General features: G+C 40.1%; 1 protein-coding gene across 1 annotated transcript in view; it reads right to left on the bottom strand.

Moving 5' to 3' along the window:
- LOC126203915 (histone-lysine N-methyltransferase PRDM9-like) overlaps positions 1-12,142 on the bottom strand; it is a 302,991-nt gene that overhangs the window by 195,066 nt on the left and 95,783 nt on the right. Inside the window, exon 3 of the mRNA XM_049938306.1 lies at positions 4,494-4,583. The gene's annotated coding sequence lies outside the window, so the exon portion shown is untranslated. The remainder of the gene's footprint in view (positions 1-4,493; positions 4,584-12,142) is intronic.

The raw sequence follows: 12,142 nt of genomic DNA on the forward strand, positions 1-12,142 counted from the left end.
TCACCCACTGAGCACATATCTACTTCATCTTCAAATCCTCATGGATGATGGTGTACAGGGTTCCCTGTGATAGTCCTGTTGGTTCCTCTAGATCATCAAACATAATTGGCTTGTGCACCATTAGCAAGTCATTGGCATGCTGGGCAGTGTCTGGTTTGCATGTAGCTGCTGGATGCTCACTGCTTTTGCATTCTTCTGCTCAGTCCCTGCTCTCTCTGAACTCTGATACCAACGAAACAGAGATCTGTGACTAGGTGCTGTTTCCCCACATATGGCTACTAACTTCTTGTGCTGTCATTTTCTCCCTTCAGAGTAACCATGCTGTCCATCACCACCTATGCTTGTCTGCTTCTATGTTATCTTGTCGGTGTCTATCAGTGTACCTGCAAGCCAGAACAAGTGCTGCTGCAATGTGCCACCTAGGAGAAGCAGCAGTGCCATCTGGTGGTGGTAGACACTACTATAGTGTAGCTTCACACATAAAATGACACATTCCAAACTGCTACTTAGCACAAGTTGTTATGGGAATGCCAACCGATACCGAACAAACTAAATAAAACCAGTATTTGAAGCAGTTCAAAAGGGAGCCTGCTGCAGCTTTTTGTGGATAGTCAAACTGCGTAAAACCAAGGCAACCTGGGCATTCTGAATTGCAGTGCCTCAGTTATGAATCCAGTATCTACATGAGGGACTTACAGATTTTACTAAATTTACAGTCAACAAAGACCGATCACACTAAAAAGGGATTGTCATACTGCGCATAATGAAACATGAAACTTGTTACTTCTGCACCTCTCATTCTAATACAATACTGCAGAGATTTTTCTACTCTGTAATATCACATTCTAAACCAGTTGTCCAACTGCAGTCTTAACATATAATACCTAAGTTGCCATTACCACCACAGCATAAATGGTTGGCTGATTGCCATAACTGGAAGAAATGAAAGATCACACTTTTTTATTTTTTATTTTACAATGAAGCTCAGGTCACTTTTACTGTTGATGATAAGTGCATGTGAATAAAGTGCCACAGAATTTGATGATTTTTTCACTGATGATTTGAAGCAACACACACCGATTCTGGCATTACGGTTTAACAAGCCATTGGATACTTCAATAACTCAGTGGTGTATCACTAAGTTTTCTCTCTTCTGAGACAACGTCACACTACACGCTTCCAAAATGACTAGGCCTGTTAACATATAACACTGCAGTCCATAACAGCCTGCATAAGGATGAAATATTTCTCTGACTTTTACAGTCTGCAATTACAATGGGCATTTATAAAATGCATGTCTTTGGAGGGAGGGAGGGAGGGAGGGAGAGAGTGGGGTAGAAATTTTTCCTTACTGCAGCAATAAATTCATCATCACTGGTGAAATAATAGGAAGATTTAGTGGTGAACTGGTCTGCCATTTTCTTGAATAGTCACTGGCAATCCCAAAAGACAGACAGCATTGGCTTCCCAGAAGATGACTGCATTTTTGTCTTCTTTGGTGAACAGCAGTCTTTGTGGTTTCACTGTTTGTTCCTTTCCTTCATTTCTGCATATTGATGGTGAAACCACTATTTGTCCATTGTGATCAGATGGCTAAAAGAACCATCCTTCTTATCCTCACACATTCTTAACATTTTTACTGCTGGTCTCATCTGCTGCTTCCTTTGTGTGGGTATTAACAAATGGAGGATCCCATTGTGGTCACCTTTCTGGCAAGTGCAGTACATCATGGAGGATCTTGTATACTGTTCTCACACTAGTACCAACACCTCTGAAATTCTTTGAATGGTAATACACTTATCACACACTACAAAACCTTCTACCTTTGTGATGATCCTTGGTTCCTCCATCAGCAATGGCTTATTGCTCCTTGGAGCCCTGTCGAGATCTGTGTGACTACATTGAAGCCATTTTTTCCACTCTTTAGTCTCCATATATTGGCATTTTATAAATTACACAACACAAAAGCCATCTTGCTCCCTTTCTTTGCAGCAATACCGTCCAGTGCTTGAACTCAAAAAGAATCTCATGGACAACAATAAACAAATGTACTTCCAATGCACACTTTCAAAGATTCACACTATTTCTAAAAGGTATGAACTTTATGAACTACCTTTGTATGTCCCCAATATCAAACATTATACAGATAAGTGCAGTTGGCAATGTGGGAATTAGCCTTGGGTTCCCATTCTGTGATGTTTCAGAGCTTACATCCTCTGACAGCATAAATTCAGTGCACATTGAATAACTACCATGTGATGCTATGGTAAAAATGCTCCAAAAAATGTGACCAGATATTATGATGGGCTGCTCATTACATGCCACACCTTAAGCACATGTTGTATCCCTGCTATATTAGACAGACACATTAGAATGCAGACTTAGGAGCACAAGAAGAAATATCAAAATAACCTTCATGCAATTTATGGATGTGTAATGGTGAAGTGGTTTGGAATATTGAGAAGACTGACAATGAGGAACATATACACAAAGTAATCTCTAATGACTGAACGGAAATAATACATGGGAGAACTCAATAAATAAAAGTTTGAAACTTTCTGGCAGATTAATACTTTGTGTTGGACCCGAACTTGAACCCATGCCTTCCATGTGCAATGCTCTTATTGACTGAGCTAGCATGCACAGATCATAACCCACCCTCGTAATTGTTGTTACATACCTGAGTATAAAGGGAAGTTTATACACTGAAATACAGAGATAAGTAAAGATGGAGAATACGGCACTGTGGTCGGCAATGCCTATATAAGACAACAATGTCTGGTGCAGTTGTTAGATTGGTTACTCCTGCTACAATGGCAGGTTATCAAGATTTAAACGAGTTTGAACATGGTCTTATAGTTGGCACAGGAGAGATGGGATACAGCATCTCTGAGGTAGTGATGAAGTGGGTACTGATAACCTCAGATGTTAAGTCCCATAGTGCTCAGAGCCATTTTTGATGAAGTGGGGATTTTACCATATGACCATTTTACCATGAATATCAGGAATCTGGTAAAACATCAAATCTGACATTTCTGGAGCCCAAAAAAGGTCCTGCAAGAACGGAACCAATGACGACTGAAGAGAATCTATCAACATGACAGAAGTGTAACCCTTCCACAAATTGCAGCAGATTTCAATTCTGGGCCTTTAACAAGTGTCAGCATGTGAACCATTCAACCTCTGCAAGAGAGGAGCTGTGCATCGTGGTGTAGCTTGCTCGCCAGGTTTCGAGAGGGTGCGTTACTGGATGAGGTATCAAATATATTACTTCCCCCTACTTATACCTCCAGAGGAGATCACAAATGTAAAATTAGAGAGATTCGAGCTCGCACGGAGGCTTTCAGACAGTCGTTCCTCCCGCGAACCATACGTGACTCGAACAGAAAAGTGAGGTAATGACAGTGGCACGTAAAGTGCCCTCCGCCACACACCGTTGGGTGGCTTGCGGAGTATAAATGTAGATGTAGATGTAGATGAACATCATTGATATGAGCTATCTGAGCTGAAGGCCCACTCGTGTACCCTTGATGACTGCACAACACAAAGCTTTACATCTCGTCTGGGCCCGTCAATACAGACATTGGACTGTTGATGACTGGAAACATGTTGCTTGGTCAGTTGAGTCTTGTTTGAAATTGTATCAAGCAGATAGACGTGTACGGGTATGGAGACAACCTCATGATTCCATGGACCCTGCATGTCAGCAGGGGGCTGTTCAAGCTGGTCAAGGCTCTGTAATGGTGTGGGATGTGTTCAGTTGCAGTGATATTGGACCCCTGATACGTCTAGATACGAATATGTAAACAGCCTGTCTGATCACCTGCTCCATTCGTGTCCATTGTGCATTCCAACTGAGTTGGGCAATTCCAGCAGGACAGTACGATACCCAGTATGTCCAGAATTGCTACATAGTGGCTCGAGGAACACTCTTCTGAGTTTAAACACTTCTACTGGATACCAAACTCCCCGGACATGAACATTATTGAGCATATCTGGGATGCCTTGCAAAGTGCTGTTCAGAAGAGATCTTCACCCTCTCGTACTCTTACAAATTTATGGACAGCCCTGAAGCATTCAGTGGTCTCAGTTCCCGCCAGCACTACTTCAGACATTAGTCGAGTCTATGCTACGTCATGTTGGACCACTTCTGCGTGCTCGCAGGGGACTCGCACATTAGGCAGCGGTGTACCAGTTTCTTTGGCTCTTCAGTGTGTATTTCATCGTAGGGTATTACAACTGCTCATAAGTGCTTAAATTAAAACGTTTCAGAAAAGCAAAATTTTAAGCAGTCCTTTGACACACAGCACTGGTAGCAGGAGGATTACGTAATAGCAGCAATTACAGTACAAACTCCTCAATAATTATGGAAAAATTGAGCTAAATTTAGTATCAGAAAATGAGCTACCATAAGACCACCTCACTACATGAAACACTTACAGTATTATAAAGTTATATCATTCTTAGTAGAATAATACAATGTTGATACTTACATAGATAATCATCATCATTTTCAGGTGAACTGTCTTCTCTGTAACTTCTAGATTTACGTTGCCTGAGTTCATATGTAACAGGCTTGTAACCTGGAAAAGATATTTTTGGATTTAAACTATCACATAACTGTTTGAAAATAATTAACAGTCACAACTATATTTTGCTGCCAATTACAGCATTGCAATTGCGATCCTGTCCATGTGGAGTTCACATAGCTGTGGTTTGCAAGAGAGGAGGCAAATACACTACGCACAGCTTGGTAGAAGTTATCAAAGATGACAGATACTACCTTGTCTAATGACTACAGCTGCTTATGCAGCTTCTGCATAGCTGCACAGATAGCACATTGATGTGTGCAGGCATGTGCTGCATTGTGATGTAGCTAATTATCACATTTCATTACCTGTGTGGAATGGAACACACACAAGCTTGTTCACACTTGGCAAATGCTTCCCTGATGAAAGTGAATTATGCCCTACTGCTGGAACAGCGTGTGATGGTGAACAAATACCACTCACTCATGCTTCATCACATGGATGCAGTGCTCTACTACTAATGAAGAGGAAAGCAGCAATAACACAAAAGGGCAGAGCAACCTTGTATAACATGTAATGCATAAAAGTGAGCTATAAATTTCAACAGAATTATCTTCTGTGTGTTACTTTTTTAATTTCACATATACATTAGCTTTTTGTATCACAACGCTGGATTCACTCATCTTCTTCTCAGAAACAGTGTCCTAAGTTATAACAATCCAGATGTCCTTCAATGACACAGCCAAAATTGTGGGTTTTATAAAGAATTTCTTTTACTTCCACCTATGATCATAAAAGTTTTTGTTCTCAAACAGATTTTGTTGTCTTCACAATCAGAACTGTCATCTGTGCTGTAACAGCGATGGCCACCTTCACACTGCAATGGAACTGGTTAGTGCACCTATTTGTGTTAAATATTGGAGAATATGATACTTCCATTAAACTGATAACATGCTTCAATGAACTCGAAACCATAGCTTTGTATTTATTCTATTTCTGATAACTTAGCCTTGTACATGGTCCAGTCACAATAATATAACAAGGTCTATACGCAGACAAGAAAAAAAATTTCGTATTTTTCCCAGACTTCACAGTTAAAAATACACCATACCCCAGGTGGAAGAACATTTTTTTTCCCCATTTTGATATAATATACTTTCACTCATACAAATCTTTCGAATGGTAAAGGTTTTATACACCAGCCTTGAGCTTTCCGGCACTTTAGAAACCCAGCAGAAACAAATGTGTGTTTTGGAAAGATCTTTGACATGCAGCATCATATACATTGCATATTTTTGTATTACGAAAGTATAAATACGTATTCCACCAAATACAGCATGGTAGCTTCTGAAGCACTGAAATTGAGACTGCAATGTGCTTTTGTCAGCTAATCATGGCTCACATCATGTGAACTCGCCAGCCAATAACAGCAGCTATTCAGAGCAAGGACATGTGATGCAGTTAGCTAACAGCAACATGACTTAAATAGGGTGCACACAAACAGGAAAAGATAATGGTTTAAATTACACACATAAGGTAACGCTACAAGAAAAGCTAAGCTTTCACATATAACGTTCATCTTGTTCAGCATATGTTACTCTTTAAGATATATCAAACACAAGAGTCCCAGTAAAATTTTAAATAATGGCGTGAGTCCGAAATTTTTCTAAGTGACTTGTGCTCAAAGTGTTAAGTTTTGAATGAGAGTCAAATGCTCCTTGATTTAAGAAATGCATCACACATGATCAAACATAGCATAATTCACCTTGCATAAAAGAAAATTTACGTTGAAAGTAACGCTTCTCAAACCACCTTCAGCATCTTTTCCCACGACCTGTTCGAAATGTAAATAGTTGTGATGTCACTCATCGAAAGTGGTTTGTTGTTACAAAGTATTGTGTAGTCTTCATCCTAAAGCCTTTGACAGATTATTCTGTCATCAGCAGATGCTTGCAAGTGCACTGTGTTTTATTGTCATAAATGGCATATTTTCTTTGCAACTAATGTTTTATTTTGGTGTTATTCTCTTGTTTATATTTTATTGCTGTAATATTATTTTGCAGCAGCAGGCTAAAGTAAAATTCTTTGCTGGAGTATCAGTTTGTACCAGACAAAACTACGAAAATTTAACTGAAAACTAAAACAATAAAAAACTCATTGAATTATAAAAAAATTCCGTGTTTCTCCCGGATGAAAAACTCCCACATCTTACTCAGCTTTCCCAGTTTCCCCAGGGCATATACACTCAGTGTGACGACCTATCGAAGGTCTGAATAACAACCTTTGCAGCACAGGCGTGAAGTCACTGAGATTCTGGGAGCTAGCAATAGGGATGTGGAGCCACTCAATTACTGTGGCTAGCTGCGCTAGGTTTTTCAGTTGAGGATCCATGGTGTGCACAGCCCAATCGTGGTAGTCCCACAGATTCTCGATAGGGTTTAAATCCAATGTGTTTGCTGGCCAGCTGAGTAAGCTAAATTCATCCTGGTTCTCTTCAAACCACACATGAACATTGCAAGCTGTGGGAAATGCTGCATTGTCCTGCTGATAGATGCCACTGTGCCGAGGAAAAAAAACTGAATGTAGTGGTGAACATGGTCCCCAAGGACAGTTGCATGCTTGTGTTGATACAGTGTGCCTTCCACAATGACAAGCTCTTCCAGGGACTGCCAAAGTAAACATTCCACAGGCCACACTGCTCCATCCTCTGACCTGCACCCTTCCAATGAATGTTGTAGTGTTGTACATGTTAACGGCCATCTGTCTGATGGAGCATAAAATGTAATTCATCTGAAAAGTCCTGAACATCCAGTTATAGCATTATCATACAAATTCCAGCCTTCGTCACCAAAGAATAACCTTCAGCATGGGTGCATGAAATAGGTGCTTGCTGTGGAGGCCCATACATAGCAAAGTTATCTGAACTGTTCCTGTTCACCCTTAGTGTATTTACACAGCCATCAACCCCCCCATCATCTACGACCTGTGGCACACAACAGTTGCCTCAGTGCTGGTTTTGGACAGTACCATTTTGCCATGAACAGTATATTTTAACCATGCAGCACACAGACAAGCACACTTAGCCATTTCAGAAATGCTTCCACCCTTCGCCCAAAAGCCAATGATCATGCCTGTTTGGATGTCGGATACATCACTTCAGTTCTGCATTACAGTGATGACTGTATTGTTTTCCATATCCCCCCGAAAGGTTTTGCATACCCTCCACTGCTAGTGCTGCCACTCTATGGGTGGTTTTTGCACATTTATGTCTAACATAGTCAGTGGTCACTTAAATGTGATCATCTATCTTTTATGAACAGAAATGACACATGGCAATGACACGGGATTTATTTTTCATAAAACAATCATTATTCACACTTAAAATTTAATTCCGAATTATCAGTGTCATTCTATAATTTGTCCTGTATAATGATTTGACAATATTTGTAAAAGAAGTAATCAACTGTGTATGTAATTATTTTGATGTAAAATATTCATGTATTATAACATATCTGTAGTAAGACTTCCTGTATCTTTATACTTCCGTGAATCAGCAGTTGTTAAGTAGTTCTTATGGAGTAGCAGTTGTCAGAAGTTGTGCAATAGTTGCTGTCATGGAGTTGGGATGAGAAGTGCTTACGTAGAAGCTGGCATGCATTTACGTTCAAATGACTGGACTGTACCATGATGAAGACTGATTTGTGAAATTATACTGAAATATGAGATGAAATGATGAAAAAATTGAATTATGCAGTGTCCAAATTGTCACACTCAAGAGAACATAACCATACTACCGTGACATTTTTCCAGAGAGCCATGATTTTCAATGAGCCACAAATATTGTTTTATTAATTATTTCCAATTTCCTTCTCGCTTAAAGTGGCTGCACTGACATAGTATTACTACACCTGAAAAAAAGTGCACGTGAATAATACTGTTTTTTTTTTTTAATTTATTTATTTATATCTAAAAACAAAGATGATGCGACCCACCAAACGAAAGTGCTGGCAGGTCAATAGACACACAAACAAACACAACCATACACACAAAATTCAAGCTTTCGCAACCAATGGTTGCTTCGTCAGGAAAGAGGGAAGGAGAGGGAAAGACGAAAGGATGTGGATTTTAAGGGAGACGGTAAGGAGTCATTCCAATCCCGGGAGCAGAAAGACTTACCTTAGGGGGGAAAAAGGACAGGTATACACTCGCGAGTATATATTCCAAGCTTCCAACAATTAAAGGTGTAGAATCGCCAGAAGATCTGGTTCTGGTACCCCCATCTCCCAAAGTCGGCATCCTGGTAGCCAACCGGTCAGCAGGTTTATTCCATGGGATCCCAATGTGATCAACAGTCCATACAAAGACTGACCATACAGCTTTGTAGACGTCATGCAAGAGATCCTGGATAATCACAACCGATGGGTGTTGAGGGTAGCTCTGGTCCAAAGACAGAAGACTACTGAGTGAGTCACTGCTGATTAAGAATACCTCATTGGTGCAAGAATAAAGGTGACTCAGGGCTCGAGCAATGGACACCAATTCTGCAGTGAATATTCTGCATCCATTCGCCAGGGAGCATAGTTCACTGTCCCTTGCATGTGTGTAAGCGAAACCAGTTCGTCCGTAAACCATACAGCCACCAGATTATACCACTTTTGTGACCAGAAATGTGTCAAGGATATCCAACAACAGGCATCAAAAAACTGTTTGGTCAATAGATTCTTTCAGTACAAAGGATAGGTCGAGACAGATCCAAAGATGTGGTATAGATCATGGGGGTGCATACGATTACTCCCTGACCAAAAAAAACCATAATGTTCCTGCCTGACACAGTCACATCATTTAAATATCTGGATGTAATTTTGCAAAGCTATGTGAACTGGAACATTGTGGTAGGAATGTGAGGATTGTGGTTTATTTGAAGAATTTTGGGAAACTGTGATTCATCCGTAAAGACAATATATAGGATACTAGTGCAACCCATGCTTGGCTAGCGCAACCTATTCTTGTATGTAGATGTAGATATGCCACACTGAAGTGTGTGGGAACACCAGTATTCAAAAGGCAAAGATCAAGCTCTGAATGCAAGTTTTCAACAGTTTTACCATGGCCACTTGTTACAGTTTCACAATGGGTTGTGGGTATTCAAGTTACCCAATATAAGGCGGGGTGGGGGGATCTGAGATAATAGTGCAGTCAATGTGTTCTGGTCACTTCATCGTCGGAAGGAAGACACAAACACTACAGACGGTAAATTCTAGAGATTTCTAAAACAACCGCAGCCTACAAAACCATATTGAACGGCATGTGTTTACTGTAGGCAGAGTCTAGAATGTGCACGCAAACACTGCCCAATGCTCTTTAACAGACAGTGTAATTCTTAAAATAGCGCTGAGAGCCACAGAAGGAAGGGGCCCACATTGCTGGGAAACAAGTTTTCTGGAGGGTGATGCAAAAAGCAGGGAAATTGCGCAACAGACATAGTAGCTCTGGCAGGTGGCAGAAAAAAATGTTACAGTTCCAATGGAGAATCAGACTATCAGTATCCTGTAGGGGCATCTACATCGGCATCTACATGATTACTCTGATATTCACAATTAAGTGCCTGGCAGTGGATTCAATGAACTTAAATTTTTCTGTGAGATCCCTGATTTCTCTTATTTTATCATGATGATCATTTCCCCCTATGTAGGTGGGTGCGAACAGAATGTTTCTACAACTGGGGGAGAAAACTGGTGATTGAAATTTCACGAGAAGATCCTGCCGCAACAAAAAACGCCTTTGTTTTAATGATTGTCACTCCAATTCATGTATCATGTCTGTGGCACTATCTCACCTATTTCGCGATAATACAAAATGAGCTGCCCTTCTTTGTACTTTTTCAATGTCATCTGTCAGTCCCACCTGATGCGGATCCCACACCACACAGCTATACTCCAGAAAAGGGCGGGCAAGCATGGTGTAAGCAGTCTCTTTAGTAGACCCGTTGCACCTTCTAAGTGTTCCGCCAATGAATCACAGTCTTTGGTTTGCTCTGCCCGCAACATTACGTATGCAATCATTCCAATTTAGATTATTTGTAACTGTAAACCCTAAGAATTTAGTTAAATTTACAGCCTTCAGAATTTGTGTGACTTGTTGCGCAATCTAAATTTAGTAGATTTCTTTCAGTACTCATGTGAATAGCTTCACACTTTTCTTTATTCAGGGTCAATTGCCACTTTTTGCACCATACAGATATCTTGTCTAAATCATTTTGCAAGTCATTTCGATCATCTGATGACTTTACAAGAAGGTAAATGACAGCATCATCTGCAAATAATTTAAGACAGCTACTCAGATTATCCCCTATGTCGTTAATATAGATCAGGAACAATAGAGGGCCTGTAACATTTCCTTGGGGAACGCCGGATATTACTTCTGTTTTACTCGATGACTTTCAGTCCATCACTACAAACTGCGACCTTCCTGAAAGGAAATCACAAATTCAGTCAGACAACTGAGGTGATATTCCATAGTCACACAGTTTGGTTAGGAGACACTTGTGAGGAATGGTGTCAAAAGCCTTCTGGAAATCTAAAAATATGGAGTCAATTTGACATCCCCTGTTGATAGCACTCATTACTTCATGAGTATAAATAGCTAGTTATGTTTCACAAGAAAGATATATGTGTGAATAAATCTTTTTCTTCGAGGTACTTCATAATGTTCGGATACAGTATGTTTCAAAACTCTACTGCAAATCAATGTTAGTGATATGGGCCTGTAATACAGCAGATTACACCTACTTCCCTTTTAGGGTATTGGTGTGACTTGAGCAATTTTCCAGCCTTTAGGTACAAATCTTTCTGTGATCAAGCAGTTGTATATAATTGCTAAATATGGAGCTATTGTATCAACATACTCTGAGAGGAACCTGACCAGTATACAATCTGGACTGGAGGCCTTGGCTTTATTAAGTGATTTAAGCTGCTTTGTTACAGTGAGGATATCTACTATGTTCCTCATCCTGGCAGTTCTTGATTGGAATGCAGGAATATTTATTTCGTCTTCTTTGGTGAAGGAGTTTCTGAAAAGGGACTAGGGAGGCTGGTCAGGCCTCAGGGCCACCCGCTGCCACATATTGTGAGGATACGGCACCAATACACATTTGTTCCAAATCACGGTGCATGGACACATCCGTGGATACAGGGCATACCAGAATACCACTTCAGATACAGAGGCTGAACATGTTGAGTCCAGCAGCACAAGGGACACAGAATCTCCTTCTTGGACTACTACTTATCACAGTATTCAGACAAGATCCTTCTGTGTACAGTGTATCATGGACTTTTCGAACCATACTTACAGTATGGAGTGACTGTGTGGGGAAACTCAAACACACAAGAGACAAAACGAGTGTTCACATTAAAAAAAAAAAAATAAATAAATAAATAAAAAATAAATTTAAAAAAAAAGCAGAAATTTGGACCATTTTAAGAAGAAAGACCTCTGAAACATGCAGAAACTGTTTCAAGAATTTAGGTATCTTAACTTTTTCATCGTTGTATATATACAAAACAATAATGTACATCACAAAAGGTAGTGAGGACTGGATTACAAATGCTAGTGTA

Source organism: Schistocerca nitens, chromosome 9 (genome assembly GCF_023898315.1).
Source record: "Schistocerca nitens isolate TAMUIC-IGC-003100 chromosome 9, iqSchNite1.1, whole genome shotgun sequence".
Lineage (NCBI taxonomy): Eukaryota > Metazoa > Arthropoda > Insecta > Orthoptera > Acrididae > Schistocerca > Schistocerca nitens.